Here is a 20,557-nt window from a genome sequence, read left to right as displayed (position 1 = left end):
TCCCTGTGGAAATGGGATTGCAAGAGCACCATTGCCCTAGAGTGTCTACTCTTTACTTCTATAGCCCTTGGATCTCCCTTTAATCAGCACTGCAGGCACTTGGGAGAAAATCCAGCCAGGGCCTGCATTTCCTTGAGGTGATTCCAAAAAGTAGATTTTCTAGGTCAGTGGATATGAATGATTTTAAGTTGCCCTCCAGAAAGTTTTTAACCAATTTACTTCCTTATTTGCAGACATTTGCTATGCAGCTGTATTCGTTTGTTCGTTCATTCATTCATTCGTTTATCTATTTATTCATCTATTCATTCAGTTATTGATTCAGCACCAAGACTGTATACCAGGCACTGTGGACCTGTAAACAAATATTAATTGATTCCTGCCCTGGGTGGGGCTTGGTGGGTTTTCTCTTTGTCTCTTTGAAGAGAATTGAGATTGTGTCTGGGCCTCCTGAAGACTGGTCAGGATAAGCTATCCATTTACGTAGTGGTGAAAGGGGATCCAGACTTGGGAGGAGGGTTGTTCCCCCTGGCTGCACATCAGAACCACCTGGGGAGCTCTAAACAAATCCCGATGCCCAGGCCCGACCATGGATGATTTTGATTTCACTGGCCTTGGGTGTGGCCTGGTAATCTGGGTCGTTCAAACGAGATTTGGTGGGTTCAGGGTGGTATGGCTGTAGACTTATCTGGGTCTTTCAAAGCTACCTGATCAAAGTCTCTTGTGCAGCCAGAGTTGATTGTCCCTCTCCACCCTTTATCCTAGAGAGTCTAGCCTGACGAAAATCCTGCATCAGGTCCCCACCACCTCTGCTCTTGACCTTACACTTGTCACTTTAGACTTGATGATAATTACTGTCCCACCACACATCTTGCCTACTGTGGGCCATGGGAGGCCAGCACCATGCCAGGCTTATGTTTGAATAGACTGACCATTGCCATGGAAAAGCTGCTGAGAAGAAAAATCATCCCTCTTTTCATCTTATTTATTGTTTATTTATAGTTTCAAATATAATCCTCGCCTTAATTATTTAGGATTCCACAGTGAAGGTCATTTGGCTCCCTATCTTTTGTTATAATAACAATAGCTAACCCCTACTGAGTATTTACCATGTGCCAGGAACTGTTTCAAGCATCTTGCACATGTGAACTCACCTACCCTTCTTAACAACCCTGTGGCATATACACTGTCATCACTCCCACTTTACAGATGAGGAAATGAGGCATAGAGAGTCTAAAGGAGTTGCCAGTGTTCACACAGCCAGTCAGTGGCTGAGTTGGGCATCTACATCTCATTTCATTTAAGTGAGGCCTCTTCTAAGTCGGAAGGACTTCTCTTGGATTTATTATGCCTTTGCATTGTATTTTCTTTCTCAAAACAGAACTTCAGGGGACGAGTGAGTGTACACCTATGAGATCTATCAGCATCCCTATGCCCTCACAGTGGCAGAGTGGCTTAGGACAGAGAGCTTAGGAAGAGAATCATTCAACAGCTTGAGTCACTTTCATTGCATCCACTGGACCAAGTTGTCTTGATCTCGTGGAGACATAACTTAAGTAACTAAAAGTAGACGGTTCTTACCTGTGCCAAGGGCAGGCAGAACCCTCTGCAGTTAGCACTCTCCCATCTGCATACTTTTAGAATTGTCCTCATAAGAAAAAAGAGAGACTGAGAAAAGCCTGGGCATGATTCAAAACAGCCTGAATTCATCTGTCTTTGAAAATACCTAGAACTTCTCCTCTGCTCATTCTTCTAGGAGAAATCAGAGGCTCTCGGAAGTCAGTAATTGTGATCTCTTGAGTCATAATTTCTGCAGTTGTATCAGAGCCTAATGTGGGGATGCAAGATGGAAACAGCACAAGGGGCTGTTGCCATAGACGAGGCAGAGAGTGGAGGGGCCGAAATCTCCTCCTGGAAGGAAAGGATTAGCTGCCCAAAGAAGAAAACAGATTTGAGAAATCCATTTACCCTGAAGGTTTAATAGGGAATGCAGGTCAGACTTACTCAAATGTCTTTAGTCACGGGTCTCTCTCCTGTTTTTATCTTGTACCCAGCTCAGAGTTTCAAAAGAGAGGGGGTAAGTGAACTTTTAAAACCCTGACGTTAATATTTACATCCATAATATTAGGAATAAGAATTCTTGTCATCTATTGAACTGAAGGAATTGTATTAAAATAAATGTAAAATTATTAATTGTATATTTCTCAGTTATTAAGACAAACTCTTGCTTGTGCTTATATGATAACACCCAACTCAGATTTCTAAGAATGTCACTAGCATGTGTTTGGTTTTTCTCTTGAGAATTAATATTGCCTATGATAAGAAAATAATTTGGGAATATTCACATGGATTTTTGACATGGCCCTAAGGAATTAGCCATTAAATAATTTCAGAATCCTAATTAGTCTTCAAATAATCTTTTGCATGGTAAAGAACTTCTGCTTGGAAGAACACTATTTCAATATACTGTTTGTCACTTCATTACCTGAAAGCTGCTTGGAGGCATTGTGTGGAATGAAAATCATTTGAGGGCCCGGAGGGTCAACACAAAGGTGCACAGAGCCTTGAATTCTAACCATAACCCTGTCCCTACCTAGATGTGTGGCCTAGGCCAAGTCACCTTTTCTGAGCCTTTGTTTCCCCAGCTATACAATGAGTTGTACTAAATAGTCTTTGTAAAAATGGAAATTAGAAAGCCATATGTTATCTATCCCCTGCCTTTATTTCCTACCACTCTGAAATTTGTTAGCTCCTCTCCTTCTCCCCTTCTCCCACCTCTCTGTCTCTCTCTCTCTTTCATACACACACACACACACACACACACACACACACACACACCTCCTTAGAGTGCTGGAATGTCATTATGCCATGATGCCATGGTGTCTCCTTTTCCTTTTTCAGATCTTTGCTCAACAAGAGGCCTTCCCTGATCACCCTCTCCAAAGCAGGCCCTTCCCCACACCCTGCTCCCCATCACTCTCAATCCACTTACTCTGATTGACTTTCTTCTTAGTGCCTAGCACCATCAGAAAGTATAAGAAGACAACATGGTGCTGGCACAGGGGTGGACAAAGGGACTGATGAAATAGACTGGAAAATCCAGTGACAGACCTACATGTTGTTGAGTCGGGGGACGATTCACACATTTATTTTATTATTTTAAATTGGATAATATTAAAAACAATTTTTAGAATAAAACCAAAAAAGTGGACCATGCATGGAACATTGTCATGATCCAAGGATAATGATTATGCAAATTCGGTATACTTCAGATCCAAAAATTAAAAAGAAAAAAAGAATGCTAATTTAAGGTTGGGCACAGTGGCTCACACCTATAGTCCCAGCTACTTGGGAGGCTAAGGTGGGAGGATTTCTTGAGCCTAGGAGTTGGAGGCTACAGTGAGCTATGATTGTCCCACTGCACTCTAGCCTGGGTGACAGAGTGAGACCCTGTCTCTAAATGTCTGTATTTTTTTTTTCTTTTTACAAAAGAATGCTGATTTGGCTGGAGAGGATTCCTTCTTCAGCTGAGAGGTTGGCAGAGACAATCTGGAAAGACCCTTGGAGCTCAAATATGATTCTGTGTTCAGCATTCACTAGGCTTCAGGCAGTTTCTACTTTGCCAGTAGTAGGTGCCATTTTCCCCATTTTGCAGGCAAGGAAACTGCAGCTCAGAGAGGCTGAGTCACTTTCCCAAGGCCACACAGTTCTTAAGAGGTCAGAACCAGGATATGTGTGCAGGCTTGACTCAAAAGCTCATTCCTGTGCCATAGATCACAAGCTTCCGCTAGCTATTTGAAGGTATATGGGTGTGACTTTGGCCAGCCTCTTACTAGGGAAATAGAATATTCCTCTCCAGCATGCAAAATAGGAGGCCTTTGCCTTTAAGGAAGTTCTGACTTTCCACTCCAGTCGGTGCTTTTATGGGTGCTGCATCCCAGAGACCCACAGAGGAGGTCTCAGTAGCAGCACTTTGAAGTCTCTCCCACAGGGCCCCCTCAGTTGAGCACAATTGTTGTCCAAAGACCAACACATTTTGGCTCTTGCTTGCCTTAATACTCCCTCTCCGTTCCCAAATACAAAAACATTGGCATTTCTTGGAAAGTGGTTTTGGCTCAAAGCCTGCTATCTATCCCACACTCTCAAGCCAGCTTCCTCAGGGCCCCTGTTGCTTTATTTCATTGAGTGTTTGTGTTTGGGGGCTGACATTGCTGCCTCCTTTGTAAGGGTCCTCCTGGCAGGTGCCCAGGGAAGTGTCCTCACCCGTTGGCTAACCAACAGACTTCACTCCAGCTCCCCTCTCCACACTGGGCTCAGGAGTGGTGAAAACCCACAATGCACACATGCAGAACCACTGAGGGTTTTTCTCCTTTCTGTGGTTATTCAATAGTATTTTTAATGTCTCTTTTCTTGAATCAAGGGATAATTAACCTAAATTCGTAAGTGGTCAGATGGATACATTTTGACAATTGTACATACCTTTGTAACCACCTGAAAGAGGCTATAAAACAGTCTTGTCACCCCAGAAAGGCCCTTCAGGCTGCTTTCCAATTCATTCCCTCTCCTCCTTCCCTGGAGCAGCCACTTTCTGATTTCTAGCATTGTAAGTATTTTTGCCTGTTTTTCGACTTTGTGTCAATGAACTCTTACAGCATGTGCACTTGCACTGTTGTATCTGGCTTCCTTCCTTCAACATGGTGGTTTTGAGATGCAATTGTGCCATTACCTGTAGCAGCAGTGCATTGCTTTTTATTGCTGAGTAGTATTCCACGGTTTGGGTGTGGCATTTACCTTTTGACCAACATTTAGGTTGCTTCCAGTTTGTGGTTCTCATGAATAGGACTGCAATGAGCATCTGAGTACAAGTCTTTTATGAATATAGGTTTTCATTTCTTTTGGGAGAATACCCAGGAGTGGAATGGCTGACAACAGGGCAGGTAGTTACTGAACTTTTCTAGAAGATGCGAGACAGTTCTCCAAAGTAGTGGTGCCATTGACCAGTGGTGGACAGTTATTTCACTTGCACCATAGCCTCACCAACTTTTGGTGTTTCTAGTCTTTTAAATGCTTAGCTATTGTAATGGATAAGATATGGTTGCTTAGTTGTTTTTTAAGGACATTTTAAAGAATTTTCCAGCATGTCAGTCAATGCCAGCTCAGACACTGAAAAGGTCCCATAGGAGGGAAACCAGGTGTTAAATGTTTACGGACAGGAGGTTTCTACTAATCATCCCTGTCCCTAAAGCAGAGTCTTTCCAGCCCTGAGGGCTGTCTATGGGCTGCCTCAGGGCAAGCTCAAGGCCGAAGCCCTAGAGCGGGGAACTAGGGAAGGGGAAGGAGGCTGGCAAGAGAGTCAGAGTGGAGAAGAGGAGGGCCCCTGCGCAGGGAATACTCTGAATCACACTGTGACAGCCACAGGACAAAATAGGAGAAGTGGAGCCAAGCATCAGAAACTGGCCATAAACAGCAGGAGGGCCCAAGGTCTTCCCAGGGAGAGGAGGTAAGGTCATGCCCTGAGGTATCATAAAACTTATTTATGTTTGTTTTATCATCTAATCTTTTTAATTCTTGTTTTTTATTTTATAGTGTATGCAATAAATATAGGAAGGCATATAAATCTAATTATATGTGTGTGTGCGTGTGTGTGTGTGTTAAGGGGAGTGTTCAAAATTTGTTTTTTCTAATAGGAGTGTGAGAATGAAAATGTCGCAACTCAGCAGGAGAAATGAAGCTCTCAGGGCCCACTATCTTCAACAGGGCGCTTCTAAAAGTTCCTTTTGCATCAAGCTGAGGGGAAGGGGAAAAGGGTTGGAGCATCACATATGGAAGGAAGCTTTGTAGGATCCAGGCCTGGAAGTGGTGCCCCTCACTTTCAACTCACGTTCCCCTTGCTAGAACTCAGGCCCATGGCCACACCCAACTGCAAGGGAGGCTGGGAAATGTAGTCCAGGAAGAAGATGAGATGGGTTTGGTGAACAGCTGGCCAGTCAGCCACAGATGAAATATTTCTGGGAAGCATGGGAATGAACCCCTGCCTGGGATGCAAGCTGGACCAGAGGCATGGGAAGTGAGAATTGAGCTCCAAAAAGAAAAGGGAGCACCTATTTCAAGCTGTGTCCTTCACGGGCCAATATTCGCTAGCTGCAGTGGTAATGGTGGAGAGGGAAGTCCAAGCAGGGTCTGGGCCAGGACAGCAAAGCTAGGCAGACCTGCCTGAGGTGCAGATGCAGGCTGAGAAATCCTAGGTTCTGGTCAGAGACTGAAGACATCTCTACTTCTTCCTTCCTGCCTTTCTCTACTCTCACCTGCTGTCTGCACACAACCAGGAACCTTTGCTCCTTTGCTCTCTCTCTCCTCCATCTCCTCCAGAAGTGCCTTCCCTGCAGTGAATGTCGTGCATGTTCTGGAAAGCTCTGACCCTCCCTCCCATCAAAACAACCATTCCCGGGGGATTCACAGCTCAGTTCCTGGGGGTGGGGAGTTGGCGGGGTGGGAAGCAACAATCCAACAAACCCAGTCACACCAAGGTGGTACCAGTCTGCTGGGGATGCTTAGAAACTGAGATGAGAAAATAAATGTGAAATACCTAGTGGGGTGCATGGTAAATGCTTAGTAAATGGTTTATTATCAACTTGTCAGTGTGTGTGTGAGAGAGAGTAAGTGGGGGTGGGGGGAATAGAGAGAGAAAGAAAGAAAAAGAAAGAAAGAAAGAGAGAGAGAGAAAGAAAGAAAGAAGAACAAGAAGGAGGAGGAGGACGAGGAGGAGGAGGAAGAGGAGCTAGCAAAGCCCTGCAAATTAAACGGTTTTATCTTTTCCTCCCAACCTAATGGCTCACTAGTGAATTGATGGCTTCCTGCTCATCAGGGCCTGGGAGAGCATCAAGATTGTGTCGGTTGAGTTGTCAGTCCTTTAGGGCACAAGGTTAATTGATGGGTGATTCTGAACACCCTTTAAAAGAGCTACTAGGTTGGTGCAAAAGTAATTGCAGTTTTTACCATTGAAAGGAATGGCAAAAACCGCAATTACTTTTGCACCAACCTAATAGATAACCCCTCTAATGTTTGAAGCACTCTTGATTCTCCCCTAAGCCCTCACCAGCCCTGGGCTTCAGGCACCTAACCTACTAGCCTGCCCCAGACACACCTGTCCTCTTCTGCCTTTCCTTCTGTCCTGCACTTTTGGAAAACCCTCCTCCACTCTACCATCTCCTGCGCCAAAATCCTACTCATGTGGCAAGGTCCAGTTCACAGGTCACCTGCAACAATAAAGATTTGATAACTGGAATTCAGAGGGAAAATTCCTGAGGTGGAACAGGTGAGGAGGGAGAATCCTGATTTAAGGATCCCCCTTGACTATTAGAGGGACAACAGGTGGCTTCACTCCTACTTGGCCACTGTGTGTGTGTGTGTGTGTGCACGTGTGCACATGCATGCATGCAAACACATGCATTCTAGAACTCTTCCCCCAAATAAAATAGGAAATAATACCTATAATGGTTATTGCTAACTAGCCAGATGTTATACAGCCGATCTTTTTCCTTCCCCCACCCCGACTTTGTATTGTTTATGCTATATTAGCTCCAACCATGATACTTGCTTTAGGATACATACAGTGAGTTTTTAGGGACTTCAAAAGCCTCACCAACCCTAAGATTCTGCAGAGGATGTTGTTCTGCTCTTTGCGCCTCTAGGCAGAAGGGTGCTTTTGACAAAACAGAATTCCAGAAAGAAGCTTCCCTGTCTAAAAGATGAGTACTCTCCACCCTCTCCTTCCTGCATTGTCTGTACTTCTCGGGTCGAGGTTATTATTATTATTATTATTAGGCAGCATGCAGCTGATGAAGTGAAGTAGTGTTTGTTTATTTATTGATTTTTGGTCCCCGAGTTGGAACACAAGATCACCAGAAAAGAAACTCCCTCTGTGACTCATCCCAGGAACATCTTGCATTCCAGCCAGCACAAATATGATTCAAAGAACTTTCTGGAGGGCCCCAGTTATATTTTAGCAAAGGAACACATTAGCTATGCTGACCATCTCTTGAACGTTTTGCTTTTGGAAAGATAGTCGTCTCTGGCCCCCTCGTGTGTCTTTTTTTTTTATAAGATCTTCAGTCACACCCCTTTTGAGCTGATTCCCCTGTGGTGTGAACATTGTTATTATAAAGGAGTGTCTTCTTCACAGGGGTTACACAAGGTACCACCAACTGGGGAAATATTTGGTCATGGTGGCCTAAATTAATGACATTTAGATATTCACATAAGCATTGAGACTTTCCAGGCCATGGCTGGTGTAGCAGACACTTGTCGGTGTCCTGCCATTTCCTGCCCAGACTGGCCTTTTATACACCAAATGCTACTTACTGCAAACATCCATGATGCTCGCTAAAGGTGTGAGTTTTTGGTTTTTGGTTTTTGTCTCAGGAGCACACTAGATCTGCATGCTGGGCTAGCTGGAAGTGCCAAGGAATGACTACATCCTCCAGGAGCAGCCCTTGGCCAGTAATGGATGGGGGCGGGTGAATAAACACCCCAACTTCCTAGCCTCTCAGTTGAGATGACTCTGAGGTCTCCCCAGTGGAATTGAGTCTCAGTTGCCCACAGTGGTAACTTGTTTGATAAATTGGCTTCCTTGCTTTCCCTGTCTCACCACTTCACTCCTGTACTGGTGTTATCTGGGATCTTCTCCCAGATAAATTACTTTCAGTTAATCCTTGCCTTAGGGCCTGTTTGTGGGGGAGCCCAAGCTAAGACAACTAGCTAGTTGGGTTCACCAAAACCCAACAGCCTCCTCTCTTCACTCGCCTTGCCCTGTTCATCACTATCGTTAGTAATGATTCAAAGCACATGATTGGTGATGGTCATGAAGTTCCATTGTGGCTGTAGCGCTGCAGTAGTGTGTTGTGCATGGGGGTACAGTCCTTTGAGAGCCCTAACTTCTGCATGGAAACCTGGTAAGACAGAAACCAGCGTTTCAGGAGGTAGCCAGTTCAGTAACAGGGCCCTGGACAACTTTGGATGCTGCTAAAATCTCTGCACCAGGGAGGCACATACTCAGGAGGTTCGTGTTGGGTGAGCAATAAGTGTTTGCTGATTGTGTCTATAAAGGAATGAATAATTGACTCACATTCATGTCCTTCCTTAGTTCTGAGTGCTTAAGGGTCAAGGTCATGCCCCTGCCCCCTTTATTTGATCTCAGATGCCTTCCAATGGGCCCAGCAAACTTAATGATAGTTGTAGGTTCTTGTCTCTATGGAGAGATTTCAAGACAGTTAGGAAGGTTCCTCCCCATGACCAGTATCTGAAATGACTCAATTATAGTTTAATTTCTTTGTCCATAGCTTTATTACTGGCTGGATTATCTTTATTGTACCAATAAAGGGACATAATACTTCAGCCTTATCAGTCATGCACCTCATTGAGAATGAGTTTATCAGCTTCTTTCTGGAAAACCCAATTTTGATGGGAGAAACCTAGTTCTGACTATCCAAGGAGGGATTGGGGGAGCTGGGGGGTAGGCAAAAATAAATATTAGACACAGAAAGAAGGTAAATTTAGATTTTTTTCCTGGGACTGATAACTCAGCCAAGTCACAAGGGTACGTGCTTGATGATTTTAGAGGCATAGGAGAAGTTCTGCCCAAATTTGGAGCACCTTCCCTAAGTACTTGCAGTACTCAAACTTGTGAACAATGCTATATTTTATTTTTTTTACCATGTCTTCACTGTGCTAAGAAGTTCCAGTCCTGTCTCTCCCTCCACCCTGCTGTCCTGCAACCAAGCTATTGTGGGTTACAGCATCCCCTTGTGGCCAGCTGAGTAACTCTCATTCAGTGTTTTCCTCACAGCTTTCCTCAGTTTCTCTGTGTTCTTTCACTCTTCTGTTACAGCTAACCAATCTTTCCTTTGGACCTACATGAACTTTTGAATCTTCTCTCCTTCAACTCTTGCCTAGTTACCTCAAAAAGGCTCTTTGCTTTCTCTCTCCCTCTTATCCTTATCCTCGTCCTCTCCGCTTCCACTTCTTCCATGTTTTTGTGAGTAAATGAGCTTCATGACCACTGAAAAGTAGGAGAGGAGAGCTACTTAAGCTCTTGTGCAAAGGAGAAGGAAAACTGAAGAATATGAAGTGAAATTATGTGCGGTCAATCAGCAGTAACTTCAGAACCCTTGAAAGTGCTCATGAGTCCATATTCAAGATACAAAAGGTTCTGGCCACCTTTTCTTTCTCCCCCAGCCTTTCAGTCTGAATAAGAAACAGATTTGTGTATTTATTTGTCTTCCCACTATATTTTAATTTCTAACATTGGGAGAGCATTGTTTTCTGTTTTCACTTCAAATGCTCATTTCAACTATGTTGGGTGTTAGGTGGGTTTTTGTGGGCTGGCCTGGAAACCTTCCCATCAGGTGTAACACCAATCCTATGGTAAGTGCCTTCTTAGTTCCTAGTAGCTGATTTTTAAATGAATCTTTGAACAAACAGGGTTGCGAATGTATAAACCCATTCAGGTGCAAAGGGAGCATGGGTGATACTACTCAAGATGCTCACAAGAAATATGGCCGGTGGATCTGATGATGCCAATGATGCCAATGGCACAATGATGATGATAGCACTATGAGAATGATGGTGAAGATGAAGACTGTATCGACAGTGGTGACAACAATAATGCTAATGACATTGATGATGGTACCAATGATGATGATGACAATGATAATTGCCATGATTTACTGAGCACTTTCTGTGTGTCAGGCACTGTGCCAAGTACTTCACTTAGCTTATCTCCTTTAATCATTACAACCACCCAATGTGACAGGTTTGTTTTTAATCCTCATTTTACACAGAGAGAAACTGAGGCTGAGAACTTAGTTGCCCCAGGTCACACAGCTAGCAAAATTAGGCAGAGCTGAAGTTTGAACCTAGGCCTGTCTAAGTTCAAAGCTTATACTCCTAACCACTCTCATACGGGGCGCAGTGCCCAGGGTGAGGCTGACACTGTCTCCATGCCAAAGGGTGGCAAGGGATTCACATGCGTTAGAAGAAGGGGAAAATCTGAACTCCAGTTCTTTGTACTTCAGAAATCTGCACCCCTTCCTTCCAGTGACCCCTCAGAGGGTCTATTTCTGGCACACTGGTCTCTGGAAAATGTCCTGCTAATGACACAGGATTATAAACAGTCTTTTTCCCAGAACAAAAATGTAACCTTTGTATCTCAATCTAATTAGAAGTATTTTCTCTTCCAGAGGCAGGTTTTTTCCTCCTCTTTGTTCCAAATTTAAGAGGTTTCTTTGTTGCCAGAAAAATGTCCAAAAACCATAGCTCTTTAAGATGATAGACCTTGGCCCAAGACCTTAAACGTGACCTGAGCTCCTGCATGAGATGGCTGCTCCAGCAGCAGCACCTGAGGGTGCTTGGGGTTCTGGGTGTCCAACCGAACTGTAGGGCATTGGCCCAATGCAGGGATGGGCACTTGCTGATTCTCACAGTCCCCTGTCCAGGTGAGTGTCCCCTACCACCACCAGCAGCTCTTTATGATTTTCTTCTGTGATGCTGAGGTTCGCCAAGACCTGAGGAAGGCGGTTCATTCCTGTTAGTATCAGCAGCAGCCATCTCTGGAAAATATACATTTGTTCTTTTCCTTAGAGAGATCCTTGCATGAACATCACCCCTTCCAGCTGTCTAGGGACTGGCTTTCTTCCCTTACAGACTTACTCCTTTACCTCTGCAGGAAATGTGAGCCTTAAAGAAGCCCTGTTAAAAGCAGATAATCATGGGATAATATGGATTTGGTTAATATCTTGAGAATGGAGCCAAGAGAGATGGCAACCTGCCTACAAAGAAAGTGATATCAGGTTGGAGGAATAAGAGATGCATGCCTGGCACACAGTAGGTGCCCACATCATTTTTGAAAGAATGAATAAAAATGAATGGACACAAATCTAGTTCCATACTCCAGCCCTGCAGTCAGGCCCATGTGGGCCCCCAAACCCAGCATAGATCCTTTGTGGGCAGGTTGAAGGTAGTAGAGGCTTGGAAAACCAGGCCTGGGAGCTGGTGGCGTCCTCCCTCCAATTCCTCCTTGGTGCTCCCACTTGCCCATCCTTTGGGGCCCACAGCAATTCCTCCTCCGGCAGCTCCTGGGAGGCTAGGTTTGACTCCTCCCCAGCAGGCACCACTGGCTCCAAGGAGGCCTGAGTGAGAGTAGGGCAGTCCCCCATGTTACAAAAGAGGAAACTGAGTCCCAGATGTATAAAACAACATTCCAACAGTCATGAAAAGTTCATGTGAGTCCTGAATTTCTTCATTTCAATGACTTATCTATTAGATATCACTGAGTCAAGGCATGGGGGCGTTCTTTTTATGAGCAAGCTCCTCACCTGTCAAACTTTTTGACATTTTGTTGGTTGAATAAAGCCATCCCACATACTTTGGCATTAGATGCTGGTTCCAATAGAGATGTTCTAAACTTGGGTGACTGACTGTGCTGACTCTATAGCTCGTGTGTTAAACTCAAGTGCTCCTCAACATCCTTTGAAATGTGAAACAGAGGCAACAGGTGGGGTAATGTGCCTTTAAGGAAGGAGAACGGGTCTGGGAGTCAGTGTACTCCATGCTGTGTGAACTTGAGCAAGTCACTTCTCCTCTGAGCCTCAGGTTCCTGTTCTTCAAAACAAGAGGGGTGGGGTTGGGCACGGTGGCTCATGCCTGTAATCCCAGCACTTTGGGAAGTCGAGGTGGGAGGATTACTTGAGGCCAGGAGTTCAAGACCAGCCTGGGTACCATAGTGATAATTCCAGTCTCAACAAAAATAAAAGTAAAAATCAGGTGGGCATTGTGGCACACACCTGTAGTCCCAGCTACTCAGGTGGCTGAGGCAGGAGGGTTGCTTGAGCCTCAGAGGTTGAGGGTGCACTAAGTAATGATTGTACACTGTACTCCAGCCTGGGCAACAGAGTGAGACTATCCCCAAAAAACACAAAAAACCCAGAAGGGGTAGGCTGGGCCAGTAACACTAAGACTTGTTCAGGCAGGGACACCCTGGAAGTCTCCCTGGGCCCTGAGAGCTTCATTTCTCCTGCTGAGTTGCGACATTTTCATTCTCACACTCCTATTAGAAAAAAAAAATTTTTGAACACTCCCCTTAACACACACACACATGCACACACACATATAATTAGATTTATATGCCTTCCTATATTTATTACATACACTATAAAATAAAAAACAGGAATTAAAAAGATTAGATGATAAAACAAACATAAATAAGTTTTATGATACCTCAGGGCATGACCTTACCTCCTCTCCCTGGGAAGACCTTGGGCCCTCCTGCTGTTTATGGCCAGTTTCTGATGCTTGGCTCCACTTCTCCTATTTTTCACAAATATCAGATCAGAGATAATATTTGTACTCTGTCCTCCCTAACAGATCTTCCCCGTAGCCACTGTCCGTCCTCATGAAATTTAGTCCCAGTTGCAATGTTTGTGGTCTCTACTGTTTTCATAAATGAATTAGCGTGTCAGGGAACTCATCTCTAAAGCTAATCTGGGCATTCATATTCCCTTCAGAGGGCTGTGTAGACCTCTGGATGTAAAAGGCAATCGACCATAAGGCAGGTGACTATTTTGTGTATTCCTCATATTTTAACCAATTTGAGACTACATTCATGTGGTAATTATGTTCACAGCTTTGGTAAAAAGGCCCTGTGCTGATGTTTAAAGCTTAGAAAATTTAATCACTGGGGCAAGTAATTGACAATTATTATACCCTATGGGGAGAGAAAAACCAGTTGTTACCCAGTTGGAATTACTTCTTAGATATTTAGTGCATCTCAAGTCCCGAATGGTAAAACCATGTACATATAGAATTAAATGATGAAAATTATGCTTTTCTTACTTGGCTCATAGAGAGTGGCTGGTGATTTTTATGCAGAATTAGGTTAGTCATTGAAGGTTTGGTTTAAGTACCGAATGGAAAGCACAGAATAGACTCAGAATAGGGCATTGATGGAGGGGGCAAGATTCTTAGCAGAGGTCTCTGGGAAGTCAGCCTTGCAAGAGGGAGAGCCATCTCACGTCTTCCTGGGGGTGGGGGCACATGGGAAGACACTGCGGGGGCCGGGGGGAAAGAGGAGGGAGTTTGGTGTGTTGATAGCCTCAGTCTTTTCTGGGAAGTAAGAAGGAAGATGGACCATTGGGAAGGTCAGCAGACCAGCAGTTGTGTGCTCTAGCCTTTAGATTAAGGGTCCGCAACCTCACTGTACATTAGAATCACCTGCTGCATCCTAGAATAATTAAATCAGAGTCTTTAGGGGTAGGACCTAGGCATGTTTTTTTTTTTTTTAAGTTCCAGATTACTCCAATGAATAGCAAAATCTGAGAACCAGTGGTAGACCAGCGCTTCTCAGACTTTAATGTGCATACACATCTCCTGGGGCTCTGTTTGGAAGGCAGATTCTGATTCAGTGGGTCTGAGCTGTGGCCTGAGATTTGTATTTCTAGGAAGATCCTGGGTGCTGCTGCTGCCGCTCCAAGGACCCCACTTTGAGCAACAAGGGCATCCAGGGGTATTCAATCTTTTGGCTTCCCTGGGCCACACTGGAAGAAGAATTGTCTTGGACCACACATAAAATACACTAACGATAGCTGATGAGCTAAAAAAAGAATTGCAAAAAAAATCTCACAATGTCTTAAGAAAGTTTACAAATTTGTGTTGGGCCGCATTCAAAGCCATCTGGGCTGCATGCGACCCTTGGGCCGCAAGTTGGACAAGCTTGGGTAGACAGTCCTACTTTGACTAGAAATAATTGATAGCTGTCTCCACATAGAAACCAAAGCTGTTGATATTTTACAATTGGAAAACACCTATCTTGAGAAAATTTTCAGCATATGTTTTAAGATGTGATTGTTGTAGGGGAAGAAACTTATCTTGATAGATGGCTTAATTTAAAAAGCAAAATACTTGACCTCTAATTTAGGCTGTTCTCCAAGTCCTAAAATCCACCCATTTGTTGGTTGCGGGCATTTAACACTGACCCATCGGAGTCTCCCATGGCTCGTGAAGGTGAGTGGCTGCCATGTTCTTCCACCATGGCACCTGCGGGTCTGACCCTCTGCTCTTCCCGAAACAAGAGCCTGGTGACCTCTGTAAGAAGTGGCCTTATGTAAGTTTTAGTCAGCCTTTGTGAGTTGCAACTTACTCATCAATAAAAAGGGTCAGCAAGAGGCTTGAAGAGATGTCAGCTTTAACGTCCCTGCCCACCTTGACACTCCATGAGTGTATAAATGGTGTGCCTGCGACAAGAGGGTGAGGATGAGAACACCAGGCTCAGGAAGGCTTAGGTGTTCATTCGTGCACCAATTCATCCAGAAGATACTTCCTAAGCACCTACTAGTGCCAGATATGAGGTGGGAGACTATCCCCTGCTCTTGGAGAAAGAAGTAAATAAGAAATCCCAGTAGGGGCTGGGCAGAGTCAGGACTAGACAAAATCAAGTTGGGGTCCTTTGGGAGCCCAATGAGGGTGGGGGGTGATCTCAGAAGAAGCAACTTTACGGCTGAACCCCTTAAGTCGGACAGATGAGCAGGAGTTGGCTGGGTGAAGGCTGAGGTGGGAGAGAGCTCCAGGCTAATGGTCAGACCCTAGGGAGACCAGCCTCTGGTATAATTAGATCTTTGCAATAATTAGATGAGGGGTTCAGATAACAGTTCTGTGACCCCATTATATGGTTTGGCTTTGTATCCCCCCCCAAATCTCATGGCAAATTGTAATCTCCAGTGTTGGAGGTAGGGGCCTAGTGGGAGGTGATTGGACCGTAGGACTTCCCCCTTGCTGTTCTTATGATAGAGTTCTCAACAAAATCTGCTTGTTTAAAAGTGTGTGGCACCTCCCCCCACCTCTTGTCGGCCACGTGAAGATGTGCTTCCTTCCCCTTCACTTCTGCCATGATTGTAAGTTTCCTGATCCCCAGAAGCAGAAGCCTGTATGGCCCACAGAACCGTGAGCCAATTAAACCTCTTTTCTTAATAATAAATTACCTAGTCTCAGGTATGTCTTTATAGGAGTGTGAGAACAGATTAATACACCCCAAAAGTCTGCAGGCAGAGCTACTCTCCCAGTCCCTCCGTACCTCCTCATCTGTCCTGGGCCCTGAGTCTTTTCCCCACTGTCTCCATACAGGGGACATATGGGCTACATGGGGATGAGGCCCTAGCAACTGGCTGCAAACCAAGACAACGAGGTCTCCACGGTCTCCAGCAACTTGCAGATCCAGGTTGCCTGCTTCCTACCCAGCCACACTGTCACTGTTTACTGACCTCCACTCCCACACCCCCAGGGATAATGGGGGCAGGCAGAATGGATGGGTGCCCTGATTTAAACCCATTTGAAAATGTTTTGCGAAACGCAAATGAAATGTTCCCTGTCACCTCTGAAGAAATTCATGCCCCCTGGGCTTGAGCATCAGCCGGGTCCTGTGATGCTCCTTGATTTGAAGAGGTCCCCCACCCACCCCAGGCCTGAGCTAATCAGCAGCTTGGCTGAGTGGGGAGATGGGCCTCCACCTTCTCTCCAGTCGTTATCTGGCTACTTGGCTTGTCCTCAGGGACACAGACTCACCCTTTGAACCCACGATTCATGAGCTAGTTTTGTATTCTTACGGCATCTCTGAGGCTTCCAGTATTAGCCCCTGCAGCAGCAACACCCACTATGCTCCCACTGGATGCACCCAGACCACCTCAGCTGCTGACTCAAAGTCAGAGTGGGGTGCTTGCTGGCAGGTTAAACAGCAAGAGGAGGAGATGTAGCGAGAAAGACGGAACGAGGCTTTCTGGGAGGTGGGAGGGTGCATGATGAAGGCCAAGTTCATGTTCCTTTGCCTGGGTGTCCTAGGGCAAGCGCCATACTTGTGGGGACTAGGTGGAGGCAGGCAAGCCTGTCTCAGGGCCAGCAGCTCTCTAGGGAAAAGCCCAGGGCTACTCTCAGACCTGCTTTGGCTGAGTAGTCAGGCAGATCTGGAGCTGTCCTGTTGAAGGAGGTGGAAGTGAGGTTTGGGCCAGGCAGAGGTTTTTCCCCTCTGCCCTGAGATCCTGCATACTGCTCCCCTCCACCCACACCTTGGCCTGTCCTCTGTCCTTCAGCCCACTGGGCCTCAGCCTTTTTCCCAGAGACTTGAGTCACAGCAGGGGATGCAAGGGCCTCTCTGTAGCTTGTTGGTGCTGAGATGCCCTCCAACCCATGTGACATCTGTCTCTGGAAGGCAGGCTGGGGACAGGTGAGTAACCAGAAGTAGGCTGAGAGGATGGAGGCCCGTCAAGCCCTCCAGTAACAGAACAATAGCCACTTCGGGCTGCAGTCCCCAAGGACAGGAGGAACTCCAGTGACCAGAGGGACAGACGAGTCCCCTTGTGGGGGAAAAAAGAACAACAGTTCAATGACTTTACTGGGAAGGACCTGGCCTCCACTTTGAAGAAATGTGATGCTCACATACAGTTTCCTGCATGCCTCTGCAGGCACATGCACTCGGTGTTGAAGGAGAGGCTGTGGGGACTGCTTTTGCCAGGAAACAAAATGCATGGAGGGGCGTGGCCTTCACAGCTCTCACAGTCGAAGGGAAGCCTGGGAAGCCCAGCCTTTATGTACCTTTAGGCTAGTTATTTAATCTCCCTGTGGAATCAGTTTTTCCACCAACAAGATGGGCATAATTGTAAGACCCCTCTGGCTGGGTTGTTCTCAACAGAAGGCCTGGCAAATGGCAGATGCTCAATGAGTTGTAGCTCTTGCCATCCATGGGAGGAACAGGGGCCTGAGGGAGGCCGCCTGCCCTGGCAAAGTCCTCTTTTCACTTTCTGAGCAGGACTGTTCTGGGAATGTTAGCAGGCCTAGACCAAAGCCAGGCAGGGAAGGGATTGAGGTTTCACAGGAAATGATGAGAGCTGGTACCTAAGCTGAAGGTGTGTGCAAGGAGCAGGTGGAGGAGGCATCCAGAAGTTTGTCTTCTTTCCTTTGGGAGGGGATTGAGAGGAGCAGACAGGGAGGGAGAGAAGCTGCCATTTCTGCAAGGGTGGACAGATGCAGCTGTTATGAGAAAGCTGTCTCACAGCTGGATAATCCTAACCCCACAGGAAGACCAAATGTGGCACAGAACATGTCTTGACTTCTATAGCTGCCCTTGTCCTCACCAATCCTACTGCAGCTTCCCTTCAGCCTTTTCTTACCCTTCCCCAAGGGTTCTGGCCACTGTGAGGAACAAGGATCTGGCCTTAGGTTCTCAGGGCCTTCATGGGGCTTTGTGCAAGTAGCCAACAAATATTTGTCCTGCTGATGTGGATGCCTCTCCTGGCATAACGTTGATGCCTTTGCATGCTAGCAAATCTCTGATCAAAGACGTGTTGCCTCCACTAGACTATAATGTCCATGAAAACAAGAACCTCGTCTGTTTCACTCAGGATGAGTGAATGAATGAATTCATACATGCATGCATGAATGAATGGTGTATTAGAGGCCAGGTGCAGTGGCTCACACTTGTAATCCCAGCACTTGGGAGGCCGAAGCGGGAGGATCACTTGAGGCCAGGAGTTCGAGATGACCCTGGACAACATGGTGAAACCCCATCTCTACTAAAAATACAAAAATTAGCTAGGCATGGTGGTGTGCACCTGTAGTCCCAGCTACTCGGGAGGCTGAGGCAGAAGAATCACTTGAATCCAGGAGGCAGAGGTTGCAGTGAGCCAAGATCGCACCACTGCGCTTCAGCCTGGTCTGCAGAGCAAGACTCCCTCTCACAAAAAAAAAAGAAAAAAAGAAAAAAAAAAAGGCATATTAGAGGCGTGGCGTCTTCTGGGCTGAATCAGGATTCACTCATAAAGAACCAGACCCTTCAGCTAGGGCAAGCCCCCTCAGCCTCCCTGGGCCAGGTGCCTCCCAACTCTGTCCCAAGGGGGTTACTGGCCAGCATGCTGGGTCACTTCATGGCTTCCAGAGGGAGACACGCTCTGGATCCTGCCAAAGGTGTGGCCTACCAGTCATTCTCCACAAAGTTGTTTGCACAGCATCCTTTCCCTCCCAGCCTCTCCTCCTGCCTCAGAGAAACTCCTTGTTCTGTGCATATGACACATTCTGATTGCCTGGAAATACCACAGAGTTGTTCATTTGTTAAAGCTGCCTTACTGTAGTGAGACATCATTTGTTTATTTCTTTTCTTTTTTTTTTTTTTTAAAGGAGTCTCACTCTGACACCCAGGCTGGAGTGCAGTGATGCGATCTCGGCTCACTGCAACCTCCACCTCCTGAGTTCAAGCCATTCTCCTGCCTCAGCCTCCCGAGTAGAGTAGCTGGGACTACAGGTGCGGGACATCATGCCCAGCTAATTTTTGTATTTTTAGTAGAGATGGGGTGTCATCATGTTGGCCAGGCTGGTCTCGAACTCCTGACCTCAAATGATCTGCCCACCTCAGCCTCCCAAAGTGCTGGGATTACAGGCATGAGCCACTGCACCCGGCCTTGTTTGTTTATTTCTAGCCCCATGGTGTGCTGGGCCGCCTCTTTCTTGTTTTGGAGGTTGTGTTGGTAATTTCAGGGTGAGGAGAGGAGGATGAGCTGACCACAGGACTAAAGTCTAGGCAGTTGGGATAGATGAGGTAAAAAATCTCAGTTGCCCAAGGCCTGCCCAGTGAAACTGGGGATTATTGAATTATTATTGAGCCCAACCAGACTCCAAGGCTGCTCAGATCCCTGAGTTAGACATGGTGCCTGCCTTCTCCATGGTAACGAGGCCAAATATGGACAGGTTTCCATGGAGAGCCCTACCGCATCTGCAGCCCTGCTTCCACCAGGAAGCACATGCGCTAGGTGCCTTTGGCCTCTCAGGAGGTGGCCAGAGGTCTATGGGAGGTGCCAAGGACGTCGAGAAAGTGTGCCTGACCTTTGAGGATTTTCGTTTCCAACAAGTGTTCCATCTCCCCAGCCCTCGGCTCACCAATGCCCTCTTCCCCTTGGCAGCTAGATATTAGGAGAGGCCACAGATCAGATAGATGAGCTGATTGGGGAAGTGCCAGTGGACCCAATGACCATTCATGCAAGTCATCATCCCATCTTCACCTTGCCCTGGGGAATGGATTTTGCTGTTACTGGAAGAAATGGGAATGTCATTGGTCAGAGGGAGACAGAGAGACAACTGTAATGACCCTTGTGTAAATGGACTGCTCTTCCTTATCAAACCTCTTTTGGAAGAATGATTGCTACAGAGTATTTTAAATGCCATTTTCCATAGTCATAGCATATTCATATGTGACAAGGCATTATTTTTTTCCTTAAAGGAAAGTAAGTCTTCACTGCTTATTTGAATTTGAACAAGTCAAATTTCTGCATATCTTAACTGTCTGACATAGCAACTTGGACTGAAACTTCGTTTTTGTTGAAGGCTAAACATATTAAGCTGAGAATTAGGCTTAAAAAATGCCCAGTTTAACTTCACTTGGCTATTTACTGATTACATCATCTGTATTTATAGCTTAATCATCTGTTAAATTGGGGTTCTCCACGCACACATGATCATGTGGTTGTGTTTGTAT

General features: G+C 45.9%; 1 protein-coding gene across 2 annotated transcripts in view; it reads left to right on the top strand.

Annotated features, from left to right (window-relative positions):
- RAI2 (retinoic acid induced 2) overlaps window positions 1-20,557 on the top strand; it is a 61,384-nt gene that overhangs the window by 38,681 nt on the left and 2,146 nt on the right. The gene's annotated exons all lie outside the window — the stretch shown is intronic.

This window comes from Nomascus leucogenys, chromosome X (assembly GCF_006542625.1).
Source record: "Nomascus leucogenys isolate Asia chromosome X, Asia_NLE_v1, whole genome shotgun sequence".
NCBI classification, from domain to species: domain Eukaryota; kingdom Metazoa; phylum Chordata; class Mammalia; order Primates; family Hylobatidae; genus Nomascus; species Nomascus leucogenys.
Note: the sequence above shows the minus strand (reverse complement) of the source record. Positions and strands in the feature narration are given on the sequence as shown.